Source organism: Choloepus didactylus, assembly GCF_015220235.1.
Source record: "Choloepus didactylus isolate mChoDid1 chromosome 11 unlocalized genomic scaffold, mChoDid1.pri SUPER_11_unloc3, whole genome shotgun sequence".
Classification (NCBI taxonomy): Eukaryota; Metazoa; Chordata; class Mammalia; order Pilosa; family Megalonychidae; genus Choloepus; species Choloepus didactylus.
This window is the reverse complement of record NW_023637580.1, coordinates 45,279-64,601: the sequence shown is the minus strand read 5'-3', so window position 1 is coordinate 64,601 and position 19,323 is coordinate 45,279. Positions and strand designations below refer to the sequence as shown.

The 19,323-nt window shown below is 39.3% G+C and overlaps 1 pseudogene; it reads left to right on the top strand.

Annotated features, from left to right (window-relative positions):
- Positions 1–16,101, top strand: part of LOC119524658 — a 29,623-nt pseudogene extending 13,522 nt beyond the window's left edge.
- The last annotated feature ends 3,222 nt before the right edge of the window (positions 16,102–19,323 follow it).

The following is a 19,323-nucleotide window of genomic DNA, read 5'->3' as shown; positions in this document are numbered from 1 at the left end:
ATTATTTCTGCCCCTTTTCTCTTCTCTGCTCCTTCTGGGACACCCATGGCACATACATTTGTATACTTTGTGCTCTCATTCAAGTCTCTAAGAAACTGCTTAATTTTTTTTTCTATTCTTTTCTCTGTTCTAACTATGTGATTTCATCCCCATGATTTCTGTTATGTTTATTTTTAAACTTTTAAGTCTTCTTTTTGCTCACACATTATCTTCATAATGTCCTTTAGCTCCTCATCCATGTTTCCCTTCATCTTCTTGAATTGATTTAGGAGATTTGCTTGAACTTCTTTGATTCATTGTTCCAAATGCTGCGTCTCTTCTGAAGTTTTAATTGTTTCCTTGGCTGAGCCTATCTTCTTGTTTCTTAGTATATCTTGTAATTTTTTGCTGATGTCTGGTTATCTGATTATCTTAATGAATTAACTCTGAAGGTCAGTCTCTCCCTCTTGTTTAGAGTTTTATTGCTAATATGCTTATGTGTTAAGGCTCTTTGATGCTTGGTCCAACTTATTCCAGACCTTTAGAGTACCCTGTGTTTTTTCAGTGTTTCTCAGCTCTTCAACAACTGATTCTTGCCCCTAATATGCTGTACAGTTTTTAAGATTGTACTATTTGTGCTATTGTTTCACCACCAGGAGAAGGCTTCCTTTCTTTTCTTCCTTCTTTGCAAATCTTGATCTGTTCTGTTTGTTTTGGGGCAGAATTTTCACCCCAGCTCCTAAGATTTGTTTATATTCTTTCCTTCACTCGTTGACCCCTTTTCCTAACAGTTCTGGGGATCCATCCTATCTTACAGCAGTTCCTTTTAACCCCTCCCCCTTTTTTTTCTGTGACGCTTTTCTGCCTCCAGTTTCTTCCCCATCAGGGTATCCTGCTCTAAGAAGCCACATGGCATCAGTCCAGAAAGGTGGGTCACTCCAGAAAAGTCTCTTTTGCATTTAGGTGGTCCAGCCAATAGAAACTGGACTGAGTGAGAGTACCTCTTGTTAGTCTCTCCACACTCCTGCTCCCTCTGGGGACCCTTGTGTATGCAGTGTTAGGTTCAGAGCCATTCAGGAATCCACACAAACGCAGCGAGTCATGGTTTAAGTAGAGAATTTAAGGTTTATTAGAGGAAGAAAGCAGAAGAAAGCAGGTGGGAGCCATCAGAAAAGAAAGGAAAAATGTCTCCGGCCCTCTATCTGAGAGCAGCATTTTTTAAAGGAAAAACCCATGTTGGGTGTTGGGGGGAAGGTCCTGCTGAGTGTGTTCTGGGCCTCGATTGGGTGAGTGCTTATCAGTTTCTGCTGACTGGTTACTAGGGTTTTAACACACTACTCTTCTTTGATGTGCACTATATTATCTATGTGGAGGAAGCAGACCTTTTGGCTTGGTTGCGGTCATTCATCTTTATGGGCATATCTGATCTTGCCTTGTCTGCCCCCTGGAGTCTAGGTGCCACTGTGACTGGGATTCCTAAAACAGCCTTCAACCCTTAGTTTATGGCACACCTGGTATCTATGAGATAAGCAGCAGGGCCGGTAGATTAGGCATTCCTTCTATATGTTAGACCCTTTTTTGGGGGCCTGACATGCAGCATGACTTAGAGCCTTATGTTCTGCCCTGGGTCTCCATGGACTTGGGTCCCTGTGCCTGAATATGCGTTGGGTTCTAATTCTCTGCTGTTAGTGGCTCTATAATCTTTGTCTGTGGCAGCAGGGACCTGGGCTCCTGCCTCTGCATGACTCTGAAGCAGTGTGGGACTGAACTGGGGTAGGAAGGGATGGTCTGGAGGTCCAGGCTGGCCATTTCCTACCTGATATTTTTCTTTTTCTTTGATTCAGTATTTGTGGAGTCCTTCTCCAGTCTCTACCATCCTCCATAGTTCTAAGCAAGTGTGATATGTCCTTTTATTCACTGATCTCTAGGGAAGCTTTTTCAGAGAATGTCTTATATGACTGTGTTGATGACATCACTAGCAATTTTTTTGTCTTGGTGCTTTTAGCATCCTTTCTTTGTCTCTGGCATTTGACAGTTTGCTTATAATTTGTCTCATACTGATACTCTGAGTTTATCCTATTTGGAGTTTCTTGAGCTTTGTGGATGTATATATTCATGTCTTTTGTCAAACTTGGAAATTGACAGCCATTATTTCTTCAAATATTCCTTCTGCCCATTTATCTTTATCTTCTGGGACTCCCATAATGCGTATGTATGTTGGTATGCTTCATGAGGTACCATAGGTCCCTTAGACTCTGTTTTCTTTTCTTCATATTTTTTCCTATTCTTCCTACTTGATAATATCAATGTCCTATCCTCATTCACTGATTCTTTCCCCTATTCAGATCTTTGATTAGTAATTCCAGTGTGGGTGGGCCTTTGTTTACTTCTTTAATGGGCCATCCTTTTTTGTTTCTTTGTATGATTTGTGATTTTTTTGTTGAAATCTGGACAAGAGTATTATAGTGTGTTAACTCTGAAAACTATTTCCTGGTTTCTTATCATTTTTACTTGCCTTTTTCTTAATTCTGTGTTTGCCTTGTTGCTGTACGTGTTTTTTGAAAGTTGTTTCTAACAGTTTCTGCTTGTGTTTCAGTATTTCTGTGGGGAGAGTCAAATGTTTGGAGCTTTATTCTCTGCCTTTCCTATGACTTGCTGTTTTGTTTAATCAATGAAAGCCATGGTAGTCTATTTGCTTAATGAGTTTTCCAAACTGTTTTTGCAAATACTGTATTCTTGCCACGTGTGCTGCCAATGCCAGGAGCTCCTACAACCAAACCTATCCTAGGATTTGCACATTGTTTCCAGGCAGGGGCTTTCCATCAACATTTAGCCTAGCTTGTACTTATCAGCCCAAATTGAACACTTCGGGTCTTCTCAAGTCTTTGTATGCATCTTGCCCTGGGCATGTTCTTAGCTTCCAAGAGTTCCCTAGTATACTCATTCTCCTGCATGTTCTAATTTCCCCAGGAAATTCTTTCTCCAGCTTTTCTTCCTGGGGCCCAGGTTCTCAGTTGTATGTCTCAACCGTAATCTTTTGCTTCAGGAAGCTGCAGTTTGATCGCTCCCTCACAGTGTTCTTTCCGGAATGTCTGCCACTTCTCCAGCTGAGTTTGATGCTAGGTGAAACAGAGATGGATGTCTTGGGTCAGTGGAGTGCCTTGGGTTCAGGGAGCCACCAGATGGGTTGAAGATACGTGCTAAAATTGTGAATAAGCTGATGTCTTCTCCCTCTCGACCCACATGGGAATGCAGTCTACTGGCTGTCCCACAGTGCCATTGAGCTGGGGTAGGGATAGGGCCAGGCAAGTTAAAGTACACACAGCTTTCCTATCAATTTTACTTGCCTTTTCCTTGATTCTATGTTTGTCTGGTTGCTGTACGAGTTCTGTGAAAGTTGTTTCTGACAGTTTCTGCTTGTGTTTCAATACTTCTGTGGGGAGAGTCAAGTGTTTGGAGCTTTATTCTCTGTCATATCACTGATGTCACCTCCGGATTAGGTTGTTTTTAATTTTGAGATTCCCCCTTGGTCTGACACTCATAATTGTACTGGCTAAGGAGACATTCTTATTAGACTTGCTTGGATTTCTGTTCTCGTGCAAGTTTCTAATCACCATAAGCCCCATTGTTCTCATCTGTAACCTGGGGATAATGATGGTGTCTTAGTTTACTAGGGCTGCCATGACAAAGTACTGCAGTCTGGTGGCTTAAAACACAAAAATTTGTTGTCTCACAGTTTTGGAGGCCAGAAATCTGAAATCAAGATGTTGGGAGGGCAGGGAGGAATCTAGATCCAGCATTGTGGGATGGAGAACATCTTCTTGACCAAAAGGGGGATGTGAAAGGAAATGAAATAAGCTTCAGTGGCTGAGCAATTCCAAATGGAGCCAAGAGGTCACTCTGGTGGGCACTGTTACGCACAATTTAGACAACCCTTTTTAGGTTCTAATGAATTGGAATAGCTAGTAGTAAATACCTGAAACCATCAAGCTACAAACCAGAACCCTTGATTCTTGAAGATGATTGTATAAAAATGTAGCTTATGAGGGGTGACAATGTGATTGGGAAAGCCATATGGACCACACTCCCCTTTGTCCAGTGCATGGATGGATGAGTAGAAAAATGGGGGCTAAAAAAAAAAAAAAAAAGGCACCCAGTGATCTTTTTTACTTTAATTGTTCTTTTTCACTTTAATTTTTATTCTTCTTATTTTTGTGTGTGTGGTAATGAAAATGTTGAAAAATTAATTTTGGTGATGAACACACAACTATATAATGGTACAGCGAACAATTGAATGTACACTTTGTATGACTGCATGGTATGTGAATATATCTCTATAAAAATGAATTTAAAAAAAAAGGTGTTGGGAGGGGCCATCCTCCCTCTGAAGTCTGTAGAGAAGAATCTGTTCCTTGCCTGTTTCTTGGCTTCTGGTGGTAGCCAGCAGTCCCTGGTATTCTTTGGCTTGCACTTCAGTCTTTGCCTTGTTTATCATGTGATGTTCTCCTCTGTGTCTGTCTATATCTCCTCTCTTCTTCTTGTAAGAATACCAGTCATATTCTGGGCCCATCCTGTTCTAGTATGGTCTCATTTTAATTTAACTAATTCCCATTTGAAATGACCCTATTTCCAAATAAGGTCACATTCTAAGGTACTAGGGGTTAGGACTTCAACACAGCTTTTTTGGGAAGACAGTCCAACCCATAACAGATGGCCACTGTTAGAAACAAGCATTATACCTTTAAAATGCTCACCTGGTTGTGGAGGAGAAAAGAATTCACAATCTTGCAAGAGTGGACACACAGCCAGAAACATGGCAGGCATGCCAGAAAAAGAACATGGCCATAGTTAATATCCTACTTCTGATATGCATGTCCCTCCCCTGTTTCCCCATTGGCTGGGTACTTCAGAGTTTACAACCTATCTAAGAGAGGTAACCAGCCTGTCTTTGAGATTTTGAATTGTACAGCCTATCCGAGAGAGCTTGTCCAGTTTAAATTTCCCACTGAGAGTTCCCGCCTTTGACCATACCCCCACATTCTTTTACATTCCAGTAACCCTGGTTATCTTTCCCACATAAGGAACTGGCACTGATTCTAGACTTACAGCATGGCACTCTCTTTCTTTTTCCTTCCCCTCACCACAGGGCTAGTTTAAACCAGCTCTTCTGCCCAATCTCCATTTTTTTCTATTCCATGTGGTCTTTATGTGAAAGCTTAACTTAACCTTTTCTTACAGTCACCGGGTACCATGTGAAGTGCTTGGGACAGTGTCTGATAGTAGGAAGTGATGAGCCTTTAAGACCTTTCTTCTTTCTACTCTGGACCTACCAGATTCTTCAAGACTCTAAGGAGGTTTGCCTTCTCTAGTCTTAATCCTCAGCAATCTCTTCTAATATTCTTCAATACTTACTGCCTTTTCTCTGCAGTGCACACTTACATGCTGTCTTACTTTTGCTTATCTTTAAATATATATGTGCTATCTCAATTGTGTGTTATATCTCCTTGACTGTCCAGATCTTAAGACTATTACTTTATCAAAATTGATGCTATGCAAAATATTTGATGATACATGTAGGAGAGAGGATATTAACTTAGGTGATAGTGGGCTTTTAGCTCCTTCATCCATAAGATGGTAAGTTAGATTATCTCTGATTCTTCCAACTCTTAACATTTTTATTTATTTTAGTTTTAAGTCTCACTTTACTGAATGGTTTTACATACTTTTTTTTCAATGACGATGACAGAATTCTCAAACAGCAGTGTCCTTTTAGACTTGTTCTAATTTCAGGTTCTAATAATTAGTAGGGCTAGTGATCTGGGCTCATTTGTAGGACTGGACAGCAATAGTTGATTGGTAGATATGCATATCTGGAAATTTGGGTCTGCCATTTCTGTTGTGATTAAGAGAAGTCCTAGAATGTATTTGGGAAGTATTTGAGCTAGATTCCATAAAAGTTAAATTTATTATCCCTATAATGGAATGGAGTTGTTTGGCTTTAATTTGGTATCTTAATTTTGCATGCATTGGGTACATTGTCAAGTAGTTTTTCTTTTTCTTTGCTTCTCATCCTCCTTTTCTTCATCAGCGTGTGTGTGTGTGTGTGTTTGTGTCTGTGTGTGCGCATGCGTGCTGTGGCCAGGTGTTGTCTGTAGCCAGTTCTGATTAGACGGTGAAAATGAATGAGACCAAATGGCAGATTGTGGATGTGGTGATGCACTAGCAATCATAAAAGAAATGGATTCAAGGAAAAACTGTAGACTTTTCACTTTACTAAGAAATGAGCTGAGTTAGTCCTTGTAAATGTTTTATAGAATTCATAACAATAGTATCACATTTAGCATATATTATATGCCAGGTACTCTTCTAAGTCCTTTCTTATATCAATTCTATTAAACCTTACAACTGCCACCTGGGTTAAATACAGTTATTATCCCCGATTTACAGATAAGGTGATGGAGCCTGAGAGACTAAATAACTTGCTTGGGGTCACGCTGCCAGCAGGGGGCATAGGCAGGGTCTAGCTCAAGCAGTCTTACCCAAGAGTCCTGGCCCTTAACCCTTCTACTATTACATTCTTTTAAATCTGGAAGGGATGTTAGATATCTTCCATTCATGTGCCCGTATCTCATAGATGAGGAAACTGAGGCTCAGTGAATAGAGTAGGTTTGTAGAGTTTGCTTCTTAAATATTTAGTTTCATAAAAGAGGGAAATTCTAGTATGAAGAATCTGTACCTTAAAGCAGAATGACTTTGTAGTACACATCACTGTCAAGAACTTTGAAGGGTCTGAGATTTTACTCCCCTGGCAGGCTAACAGCATCAGTTCCATAGATGCTACAGAAGATGCAGAACTCCCTGGTCAGAGACAAAGGACTTTATCACTCTTGCCATAGCAGCCTTTGTGTTTACATCAGTTCCCCTTAAACCCTAAGTCCCATGGGGGAGATACAGAAAGCCAAGGTGGATGCTACATACACAGGGAGGTTTGTGTCACAGCTGAGAGGCCCTGAGTTTAGGGAACCCCTACCACCAAGGGGGGGTATATCAAACCTGCCTGGTCTTTGCCCTCAAGGTAGACGTATCTTTATTATCCTGGTCAGGAAACAAATTTTTCCAGTGACCAGAAGGGAGATACTATTTGCAAAAGATAGTCTGGAGCTAAAGTTTTCACAAAATATGTAGAAACACCATGGAGAATTGCCTCCCAACAATACCCAGTCCTTATTTCTACACCATCTTGGTTTTTGTGACTTTTCTGTACAAGTATGGCACGCCATCAGCCACTCTGATTAATTTGACTGAGACCAAATCTATTCAGTTTGTCTCCTACGGTATTTAATTAAGACTGCCATCACTAGGATTCCAAGCAGCAGGATGAGGTCAACCTGCAATACTGATCTCAGCCCTGCCCTCTAGGGTCCCAGCTAAACAAGTACTGGGAACCATGAGTATCCATCCCATTCATTCAGCCACAAAGAATTCATTGAGTTAGAATGATTGATAAAATATGTCCATTGCCCTCTAAGAGCTTCCAGTCAAATAAAAATGGTTATCTTAGCGTGTAATGACTGCAGTAAGAATGTAGAAGTTCTGTAGTGAGGTAAACGGCTCTTTCCATTTTAGAAAGAAGAATGTGGTAGCAGTGGGAGCATGCTTTGGAGTCCCATAGTACCAGAGGCAAGGAGACTAATTAGGTACTGCCATAGTCTCAGAGTTGGAAAGGAAGCCCCTCTTCATTCTCTTACCATATCTAATGTCATCTGTAAGCTATGGGATTTTATTTGTGCATCAGCTCACTTTGTATGTGGTGATTCAGTGCTTATTCTCAAATTATTTTGTTCTTTTTATAATTAGGAATCTCATTTTGATACAGGCTCTTCAAGTGTAGGTCCCACTTTTTTGTGTATCTTGTCTAGCCTTTTAGTGCTTGGTTTGTTGTGCAGTACAGTAATTATATTGAAGAGTCTGATTCTTTATCGTATAACTCAATGAAAAAATTATAGAATTCTATACAACTCTTAAGTTTCATGAGCTGGGAACTACGTCAGTCTTGTTCCTTGTAGATTTGCATTCCAGCAGACATCTGGGATGCATATTTATTGACGGAATGACTGAATACAGAGAATCTCTAGCCTCTGGCTGTTCTGTGGAAAGTCCACATTTTTAAATATTTTAAGAGATAATATTAGACATTTGTTCTCCTATTTTTATAAGTGAAATGTTGCCATAATTTTGTGGGGGGTTGTGTGTGTTTGAGAGAGAGAGAGAGTGGGAGAAACACAATATTGTAGTTGGACCAGTACTTGGAGGAGCACTGGCCTGGTTCTAGCCCTGTTAAGATCATAAACTTGTGGTTGAGTCTTATTCAATGTCTTCATCCTTTCTTGACCTTATATTCTTTATCTGTACAATGAGAGGGTTAGACTAAATGGTCTATATGGCTATTTAAAACCTGTGATTCATGACTTTTCATACGAGTTGATAAATGTAAATGTAGAGGTAAAAATACAAATAGTATACCTTCAATAGTTACAACCATATAAAACTATGTTTTTATGTGTGTATATATATATGTGTGTTGTGTGTATATATTTATATATATTGAACACTGCACACATACGTATACACACACAGCCATATAATTATATAGAGCTATATAAAACTGAATTAGGAAAAGGGAAAAGTTTGCTTTTAGTCTTTAGGGTTGTTTCCTCCATGCAATTAAATTTATAAATTTTTGAAAAGGGGAATGTTAGTTTAAAAACTTGTAGTGGACACTTTTTAGGTGCTAATGAATTGGGGTAGCTGGTGGTAGATACCTGAAACTATCAAACTACAACCCAGAATCCATGAATCTTAAAGACAATTGTATAAAAATGTAGCTTATGAGGGGGTGACAATGGGATTGGGAAAGCCATAAGGACCACACTCCCCTTTGTCTAGTTTGTGGATGGATGAGTAGAAAAATAGGGGAAGGAAACAAACAAACAGACAAGGCACCCAGTGTTCTTTTTTACTTTAATTGCTCTTTTTCACTTTAATTATTATTCTTTTTATTTGTGTGTATGTGGTAATGAAGGTGTCAGGGATTGATTTTGGTGATTAACGTACAGCTATGTAATGGTGCTGTGAACAATCGAATGTACAGTTTGTTTAGTATGACTGCATGGTATGTGAATATATCTCAATAAAATGAATATTAAAAAAAAAAAACTTGTAGTGGATATGCAATGATAGGGGAAACCATAGTCAAATCATTGTATTTGTGTGAAGGATCTGTGAACAAGTTAGCCATCAAAACTTAGAAAAGAAGTTCTGAAACCTAGGGCATTGGTTTCCAGGGATTTCCTGTAGTTACAGAATCTTTCCTTCAAATCATGTCCAGCTGTAGACACCTATCCATATGTGGTTGCTGTAGTAGGTGCCAGGCAGAGGATTTCATGCAGAGCCCCTGGGGAACGTGGAGATTTGGGGGTAATGGTTTGAAAACCCCTGCTAGAGGGGAGGAGCATGAGTACAGGACTTAGGAAACTTGGATACAGACCCCAGCCTTGGGCTTTACTCTCTTCATCTAAATAGGGATGATGACATTATCCTGCATGTCACAGGTGTGAGAACCTTTGGTAGGTGGAGACTCACTGAACACACTCAGAGGACAGGCCAAGTTCTGGAGTCAATGCAATATTAGAGGGTATATTCTCCTTTGTTAGTTTCATAGTGTCTCTAGTTCTAGGTGGGATGATTATATTTTCTGCTTTGCCTACTCATTATTTTGTCCCCTCTTCTTTAGAGGCAGAAGTTGTGACCTTGGTGGGAAACCAGTCCAGGAAACGTAGATGAGTAGAGAGATCTGCATCCATACCTGGCCGTGCTCCTACTATTTAGAACTTGAGAAGCGATGGATCCCTGGAAAACTTTCATTAACTCCTCTTTCACTAAAATTTATGGCGGATAAAACAGAAGAAGTTCTTGTCAACTTTCCCCTTTCTAGCATAATTGAAATCAAGAAAGAGGCTTCCCATTTTTTCTTCAGTTCTATCACCATCCTGGAAAAGGACCATATTAAGCACTGGTTTAGTTCCTTATAGCCTAATCGGAATGTCGTCTTCAGCATTATTGAGCATTTCTGGAGAGAGCTGTTGTTGTCTCAGCCAGAAACCGCTGTTCAATCATCATCCTCCACCATGACCAAGGGGAAGGAACTGACTGGATTGATGGCGCGTTCCCAGAAGCGTTTGGAAGATACGGCAAAAGTCCTCCATCATCAAGGGGAAACAGTTTGATAACATCATGAAAGGACTAGACAAGATTGAATCTGATCTGGAGGTGGCTGACAGGTACTGGTAAATCACTTCCATTCTAAATCTCGCTTGACCTTGGGAATGCTAACCTAGTATCATTTCTGTTATCCCAAACTTGATACTCATTCAACATTCTGAAAACGGTTGTGTGTAGCTAGTCTGGGCCAGGTGCTACGGGGATACAGATAATAATAGCCAACATTTATTGAGCACTTTCTATGTGACAGTACTCTTTTAAGTATTTAATGAGGATTACCTCATTTAATCACCAAACAAGCCAAGAAAAATATGTTGTTAATGTCATTGTACATACGGGAAAACCAAGGCACAGAGGTCAGGTAATTTGCTCAAGGTCACATGCCCTCAGAAATGGCAGCTAGGTTTTAGTTGAAGCGGTTTGACTCTAGATCTGCCTTCTTTCCCACTATACCAGTGGCTCTAAAAACTTTTGGTCTCAGGAGCCTTTTACATTCTAAATTGAGGACCCAAAAAAGCTTTTGGTTATGTGAGATATATATATATCAATATTTACCATATAGAAATAAAAACAGATTTTTAAAAAAATATATATTAATTCATTGAAAAGAACAGTAATCCATGACATGGTAACATAATAGCATATTTTTTAAATGAAAAATAATTGTTTTCTAAATCAAGATATGTTTAGTGAGAGGAATGGCATTGTTAGATTTTTGCAAATCTCTTTAAAGTTAGGCTTAATAGAAGACAGCCGGATTCTCATGTCTACTTCTGAATTCAGTCTGTTGTGATATTACATGTCATGTGGTCTCTGGAAAACCCACTGTTTACACTAGTGAGAGAATGAGAGTGAAAAAGGAAAATGTTGTTGTTCCAGTTTGCTAATGCTACCGGAATGCAAAACACCAGGAATGGACCGGCTTTTATACAGGGAGTTTACTTGGTTACAAAGTTACAGTCTTAAGGCCACAAAGCATCCAAGGTGAGTCATCAAAAATTGGGTACCTTCACTGGTGGATGGCCAGTGGTGTCCAGAAAACCTCTGTTAGCTGGGAAGGGCACATGGCTGACGTCTGCTCCAGAGTTCTGGTTTTCAAAATAGCTTTCTCCCAGGACATTCCTCTATAAGCTACAGTTCCTCAAAAATGTCACTGTTAGTTGCTCTTGGAGCATTTTTCCTCTCTTTGCTTCTCTGGAGCAAAAGTCTGCTTTTAATGGCCATCTTCAAACTCTCTCTCATCTGCAGCCTCTCTCTCAGCTCCTTTGCATTCTTCAAAGTGTCCTTCTTGGCTGTAGCAAGCTTGCTCCTTCCGTCTGAGCTTATATAGTGCTCCAGTAAACTAATCAAGGCCCGCGCTCAATGGGCAGAGCCACACCTCCATGGGAATTATCCAGTCAGAGTCATCACCCACAGTTGGGTAGGTTGCATCTCCATGGAAACCCCCAAAAGAATTATAATCTGATCAACATTAATGCATCTGCACACAGAAGATTGCATCAAAGATAATGGCATTTGGGGGGACATAATACATCCAAAATAGCACAGTTGTCTTGGTGTTGTTATTAAATAATTTTGACCTTCTGGACTCCCTGACAGGCTCTCAAAGACCTCAAGGGTTCCTAGACTGTACTTTGAGAACTGTTGCACTATATATACTTTGTGTATACTGAGATATATGAAACATGTAAGAGATCTTAGAGTCTAATAGAAATATGAATTCTTACCCTAGTCTGGAAGGGTCATTTGGTAGATCAATAAATGTAGTACTCTTGTTTTCAGTTCATAGAGGATTGTTATAAATTTTTCTAAGTGAGCTTTAACACTGCAGGAGAGGACATGATTTGTTAGATTAGTGTTGCATGGCTACTGTTTGTGTGAATCATTTTGCCTCTAAGTTATCCCCTACTTTGTAGTCATCTCCTGTTGCTATTTCTTGGCTACTTAAGTACCTGCTTTGTAAAAGGCACTATGCTAGAGTTGTGGAGAACAGGACATAATAACTCTTATCCTCAAGAGGCTTATGCTTCCAACCATAACATTAGAACAAAAGAAAACTATAGACCATCTGCTTTCTAAACAGAGATACAAATATTCTAAGCAGAATATTAGTATACAAAGTTAGCCACATAGAAAAAGATTATACATTAATATCAAGCAATATATACTGAAAATTCCAAGGGTGTTTTAATACTCAGAAAATAAATCATTCAATTTGTGGAAAATTAAAGGAGAAAATCATACGATCATCCAGAGTAAATGTAAAAAAGCTTTTAATAAGATTCAGTATCTATTCATGAAGAAAAACTCTTAGTAAAATAAAAATAGGCACCTTCCTTAATCTTATTAAAATTTGTCCAAAATGAACCTTTAGCAAGCATCATACTTAATACAGTATTATTGAAAGTTTATACCTGGAATCAGAACCAGACAAAGATGCCTGCCATCACTACTTCTATTCAGCATTGTACTGGAGGTGCAGGTCAGAGCAATAAAGCAAAAAGAATAAATAAAAGATATAAGAATTGAAAAAAAAATAATAAGAAGAAAGATATAAGTTCAGCAAACCTTATGTGATTTTTTCCTCTTGAAAACACAGATAGATGACATTTTCCAGCTTCCTTTGCAGTTAGGTGAGGTCATGTGACCAAGTTCTGGCCAGTGAAATATGAATAGAAGTGATGTAGGTTGCTTTCAAGTGTGCTCCCTAAAAGTCCTCCTGACCTCCAGTACCATTTTCTTTCCTCATCTGTTGGTCTGGTGAAGAAACTCCTCAGGGAGAATTGAAGGCAGGCCCTAGGGAGTACAGAGACATTAGGTAAATGGAGTTGGGTCCCTGGGTAACATCCCAGAGTAGAGCCCTGACCTCTGTCCTCACTAAGACTGTGATATGAACAAGAAATAAACCTTTATTTGGTTAATCCAGTAAGACTTAGGTAGTTGTTTGTTATAGCAGGTAGCCTTTGCCAACTAATATAATGTTTCTGTAGGAAATCAAGGTATTTATTAACCTTAATATATTTCAGAATATGGAAGCCAGAGATTTGGGAAAATGTTTGCTTTTGTTGATAATCAAAGAAATGCAAAATTCATTACAGGTTTCAGTTATCAGATTAATAAATATTATAAGTAAGAATATATAACACCAATTAGAGGTTAGTGAGATAAGTGTTTTCATATACTGCTGTTAGGAATGTAAATTGGTATAACCCTTTTGGACTACAGTACAGCAGTTTGCAAATCTTCTTGGGACAAAACTGGGAGAAAATATTTGTAATGCCCATTCAGATTCCCAACAGTGGCTGAAGAACTTCTGTGAATCAATAAGCAAAAGACGATTCAGTAGAAAAATGGTCAAAGGCTATTGATCAGAATTTAGACTAAGCTACTCTAACAGGTATCCTCCAAATCCTGTGGCTTATATAAGGTGGATATTTATTTGTCTCTCCTGTAACAGTCCCAAGGAACGTAGATAACCAGGGTATATAAATACTTTTGCTTTAGGTCATTATATAGGGCTCCAGATTGGCTGGAAGTTCTCCCATCTTAACATGTGGCTCCCATCTCTGCATCAAAAGCAGCTCTTCTTGTGTCCCAGTCGATGGGGAGGGAGGCTACAAAGAGGCCAGGCAAGTGGCTTCGTCTTTAAGAAGATGACCCTGAATCTGCGTGCATCTTTTTTCCTCACATCCCGTGCATTGGGATGTACTTACGTAGGCACACCAAGGTACAAAGAAGTTGGGTGATAATGGGCTCAGCTAAAACTCAGGTATTTTATTACTAAAAGGAAGAGAGAATGAATACTGGGAATAATTAGCGGTCTCTGCCACAGTGGTTCACAAATGAGGAAACCCAAAAGACTAATAAACCTAAGGAAGGCAGTTCAGCTGTGCTAGTAATCAGGGAGAGGTAAAGTAAAATAATTGTGAAAGTTTCATGACACCAACAGTTGGTTAAGATGTAGAATAATGAGTATTCTAATATATTTCTGCTCTTAATGTAAATTGGTTCAGCCATTTTGGAGGGCAATTTGTCAATATCTAGTGAAGCTGAAAATGCACAGATCTCATGACCCAGCTATTCCATTTTTAGGTGTGTATCCTAGAGAAAATCTGGAGCATTCACCATATGTGTACATTCAGCATATGTGTACATATTCAGCATATGTGTACATTAACACTCACTGAGGTATTGTGAACAATTGCTATCAATTTAATGGTCATATTAGCCATGTTTTAATCAGAAAATACAGTAATTCTTTCATGTTCACTGCTATATATTAGACCTATGTGTATCAACTTGGATAAATTCCAAAACAATTTAAAAAAAAAAAAGCAAAGTTGTAAATATATGCAGAGTGTGATGCCATTTATGAAATTTTAAAAGTACATAGAATAGTACTATAAGGAAGACGGACCAAATACCTTTTGTTTCTCTCATGTTGGGGCTACTTGTTTTAGGGTGCAAAGGAACAGCTTTGAAAGGGGGTATTAAATCCCCTGCCAAGAACCAGGAATCATCCCTGGCCTGTGCATGTGACCTGCTGGTGCGGCGCCGCCTGGTCTTCTATGCTGAGATCTGTTTCTACTTGAATCAGATTGAATCAGGTTAGGTTTAGTTTGTGCTGCTTTCTCTAGTTTATCTAGATGTGAAGGATGATCCTCCAGACCCAAATTGTGTTTGACTTGGAACCATCCCTATTTTACTCTATTCCGTTGACTTAACAGGGTTTCAGAAGAAGCATCCGTAAATTTCCAGGGAAAGGAGAATATGATGATCAGTGGGAAACATCCAACCATAAATGTTTTTCATCATAATTTACAAAATGACATCCTGAGTATTCAGATGGGGATCCAAGATGGTGGATTAGGAGAGCTGGAGCAGAATTCTCCTCCATGAAAAACACTAGATAGAAGATGGAAAGTGCTCCAGAATAGCAGCGGTACCAGGGTTCCACTGGCTGGACAAGGGTCTTCTACATCCACAGTGACTGTGCACTTGGAGATGCCGAGAGACTGTTTTTGGAATTGTGTGAGTGTTTGAGGCTGCTGGGGAAATGGTGGCCAAGCCACTTCATGGTGGGGAGAAACCTAGGAACAGCGTTTGGAGGCAGGTTAGTTTAAAAACTCGGAAAGCAGCTGGGGATTCGGAAGTGAGAGCCATGGCCGAACACGGCGGGGAGTGCCTTCCATGCCCCGGACACCCACCTTTATGTCTGGCATGGTGATAGCCCTTCGTACACCTGCGGCTAGCAGCCCCAGAACCAGGAACAGGCTGCTGCAGCAGGTGGAGGACCGTGGAGTTGGGTGGTTTCCACTCACATATAGCCATCTTTTCAGCAGGCTGCGAGATGCCTGTTCGCAGTGCCGCAGCCGCGAGCTTCCTTAGGGATTCTGCTTACCTGTGACAGCACAGAATCCTCCTCTGCAGAAGCCTGCGAAGTACACAGCCTAGAGGAAGGGGTGCCACATGGAGGTGCTAAGCCCTACACTAATCCCAGGGACTTGTAGGCCCATGGCAGAGAGGGAATGTACAGAATCTGAGCTGAAGGTTTAGGTGCATGCTACAGCCCCAGGATATTCCGGCACTGCCCTGGAAACAGCTGGGAGTACTGGGTCTTAAAGCTGTCTTCCCTGCCTTACAGCAAAGGGCACACGTCAAACACTCAGGGCTGGTGGTCCCAACTGCAGAAAATTGGTGTACTCATTGGATCTCCACAAGGTTTGGAACCCCACTCGCTGCATAGACAAAGTTGGGGAGAACTGGCTTCAGGGTAAGAGGTGGCTCAGGAGCACCACCTGCTGGCAGGTCAGGGAAAGTGCACTCTACCAAGTTGTAGCTCTGTCAAATTATAGATAATTGTTTAAGTAAGCCTGCATACACTAAAAGAACCCTATCAAGATAAGAAATTCCAAGAGCCCCAAAACAACAGACAATTTTAAAGCATGTGAAGAAACCAGAAGATTTCGATAAACCTTCCAGAGGAGACACAGAACTTGAAGCAATTAATGAAAGAAATAATCAACAAACACCAATATCATGGCTCAGGATATAAAGGACATCAAGAAGACCCTAGAAGAGCATAAAGAAGAATTTGCAAGAGTAAATAAAAAAATATAGGAGCTTATGGAAATAAAAGAAACTGTTAATCAAATTAAAAAGATTCTGGAAACACATAGCAGGAGATTAGATGAAGTCAAAGAATGAGTAGGCCAGCTTGAAGAAAGTGTTTTGGAGAGTGAAAGCACAAAAGAATGAATGGAGGAAAAAAAAACAAAAATTTGAAATGGTTCTCAGGGATACAATGGACAACATGAAATGCACAAATATGAGAATCATTGGTGTTCCAGAAGCAGAAGAGAAGGGTAAAGGTCTAGGAAGAGTATTCAAAGACATAGGGAGAACTTCCCAATCCTTCTAAATGACATAAATACTCAAATGATAGATGCCCAACAAACTCCAGAAAGAATAAATCCAAGTAAACCCACTCTGAGACATACTTTGATCAGATTATCAAATGCTGACGAAATGATCATGTTCTGAAAGCAGCAAGGGAGAACCGATTCACCACATACAAAGGAAACAACGTAAGAGTAAGTAGTGATTATTCAGTGGCCACCATGGAGGCGAGAAGGTAGTGGTATGACATATTTAAAATTCCGAAAGAGAAAAATTGCCAACCAAGAATTATTGATCCAGCAAAGCTCTCCTTGAAATTTGAGGGAGAGCTTAAAATCTTCACAAACAAATGCTGAGAGATTCTGCTAACAAGAGACCTGCCCTACAAGAAATACCAAAGGGAGCCCTACCAGCACAGAAAAAAAGGAGAGAGAGGCCTGGAGAAGGGTCCAGAACTAAAGAGTTTTAGTAAGGGTATGTAAAAGTATATAAAGAGAGAGAGGGAAAAATACATCTGACAAAAACCAAAGGATATGATGGCTGATTCAAGAACTGCCTTCACAGTAATAACATTGAATGTGCATGGATTAAACTCCCCAATTAGAAGATACAGATTGGCAGAAGGGGTTAAAAAATGTGAACCATCAATATGTTGCTTACAAGAGACTCATCTTAGACCCAGAGACACAAAGAAATTGAAAGAGAAAAGATGGAAAATAATATTCCATGCACGCTTCAGCTGAAAGAAAGTAGGAGTAGCAATATTAGTCTCAGATAAAAAAGACTTTAAATGCAAGGATTTTTTTAAGAGACAAAGAAGGTCAATATATAATAATAAAAGGACAATTCAACAAGAAGAAATAACAAACATAAATGTCTATGCACCCAACCAAGGTGATCCAAAGTACATGAAACAAACATTGGCAAAACTGGAGGAAGCAATAGATGTTTCCACAATAATTGTCGGAGACTTTAATACATCATTCTCTCCTATAGATAGATCAACCAGAGAGAGGATCAATAAGGAAACTGAAAACTGAAACAATGTGTGATAAATGAATTTGACTTAACAGACATATATAGAATATTACATCCCAAATCTCCTGGGTATGCATTCTTCTCTTTTACAAGAATGGATCATCGTCTGGGCCATAAAACAAGCCTCAATAAATTTAAAAAGATTAAAATTATTCAAAGCACATTCCCAGATCACAATTGCCTACAACTAGAAGTCAATAAACTATCAAAGATTTAGAACATTCACAAATATCTGGAGGTTAAACAACACATTTCTAAACAATCAGTGGGTTAAAGAGGAAATAGCAAGAGAAATTGCCAAATATCTAGTGACAAATGAAAATGAAAACACAATATATCAAAACTCATGGGATTCAGTGAAGGTGGTACTGAGCTGGAAATTTATAGCTCTAAATGCATACAATAAAAAGGAAGAAAGAGCCAAAATCAAAGAACTAATGAAACAGCGGAAGAACCTAGAAAATGAATAGCAAACTTATCGTAAAGCAAGAAGAAGAAAAGAAATAACAAATAAAGCAGAAATAAATGACATAGAGTCCAAAAAAACAACAGAGAGAACATATAAAACCAAAAGTTGGTTGTTTGAGAAGATCAACAAGATTAACAAGCCCTTAGAAAGATTGACAAAATCAAAAAGAGAGAAGACCCAAATAAACAAAATAATAAATGAGAGAGGCGACATTACTGCAGATCCCAAAGGAATTAAAAAAAAAAATAATGAGGATACTATGAAAAACTGTACACCAACAAACTAGATAATGTAGAGGGGATGGACAATTTCCTGGAAACATACGAACAACCTAGACTGACCAGAGAAGAAATAGAAGACCTCAACCAACCAGTCACAAGCAGAGATATCCAATCAGTCATCAAAAAGCTTCCCACAAATAAATGCCCAGGGCCAGATGGCTTCACAGGGAAATTCTACCAAATTTCTCAGGGTTTTCCAAATATAAGATCATATCATCTGCAAATAATCACAGTTTTACTTCCTCCTATCTTATGTAAACTCTTCCGAAACATTAAAGAAAATGGAACACTATCTAACTCATGTTATGAAGCTAACATCACTCTAATACCAAAACCAGGAAAGATGCTTCAAGAAAGGAAAACTGCAGTCCAATTTCCCTCATGAATATAGATGGAAAAATTCCTCAAAAAATACTTGCAAATCAAATCCAAAGACACATTAAAAAAATCATATACCATGACCAAGTGGGGTTCATTCCAGGTATGCAAGGATGGTTCAGCGTAAGAAAATCAATCAGTGTAATACAACACATTAACAAATCAAAAGAGAAAAATCAAATGATCATCTCAATAGATGCTGAAAAAGGATTCGACCAAATCCAGCATTCTTTTTTCATAAAATCACTTTAAAAGGTAGGAATTGAAGGAAACTTCCTCGATATGATAAAGGGCATATATGAGAAACCCATAGCCAGCATAGTACTCAGTGGCGAGAAACTGAGAGCCTTCCCTCTGAGATAAGAAACGAGACAAGGATGCCTGCTCTCATCAGTGTTATTCAACATTGTGCTAGAAGTGCTAGCCAGAGCATCAGGCAAGAGAATGAAATAAAAAGCTTCAAAATTGGAAAGGAAGAAGTAAAACTGTCATTATTTG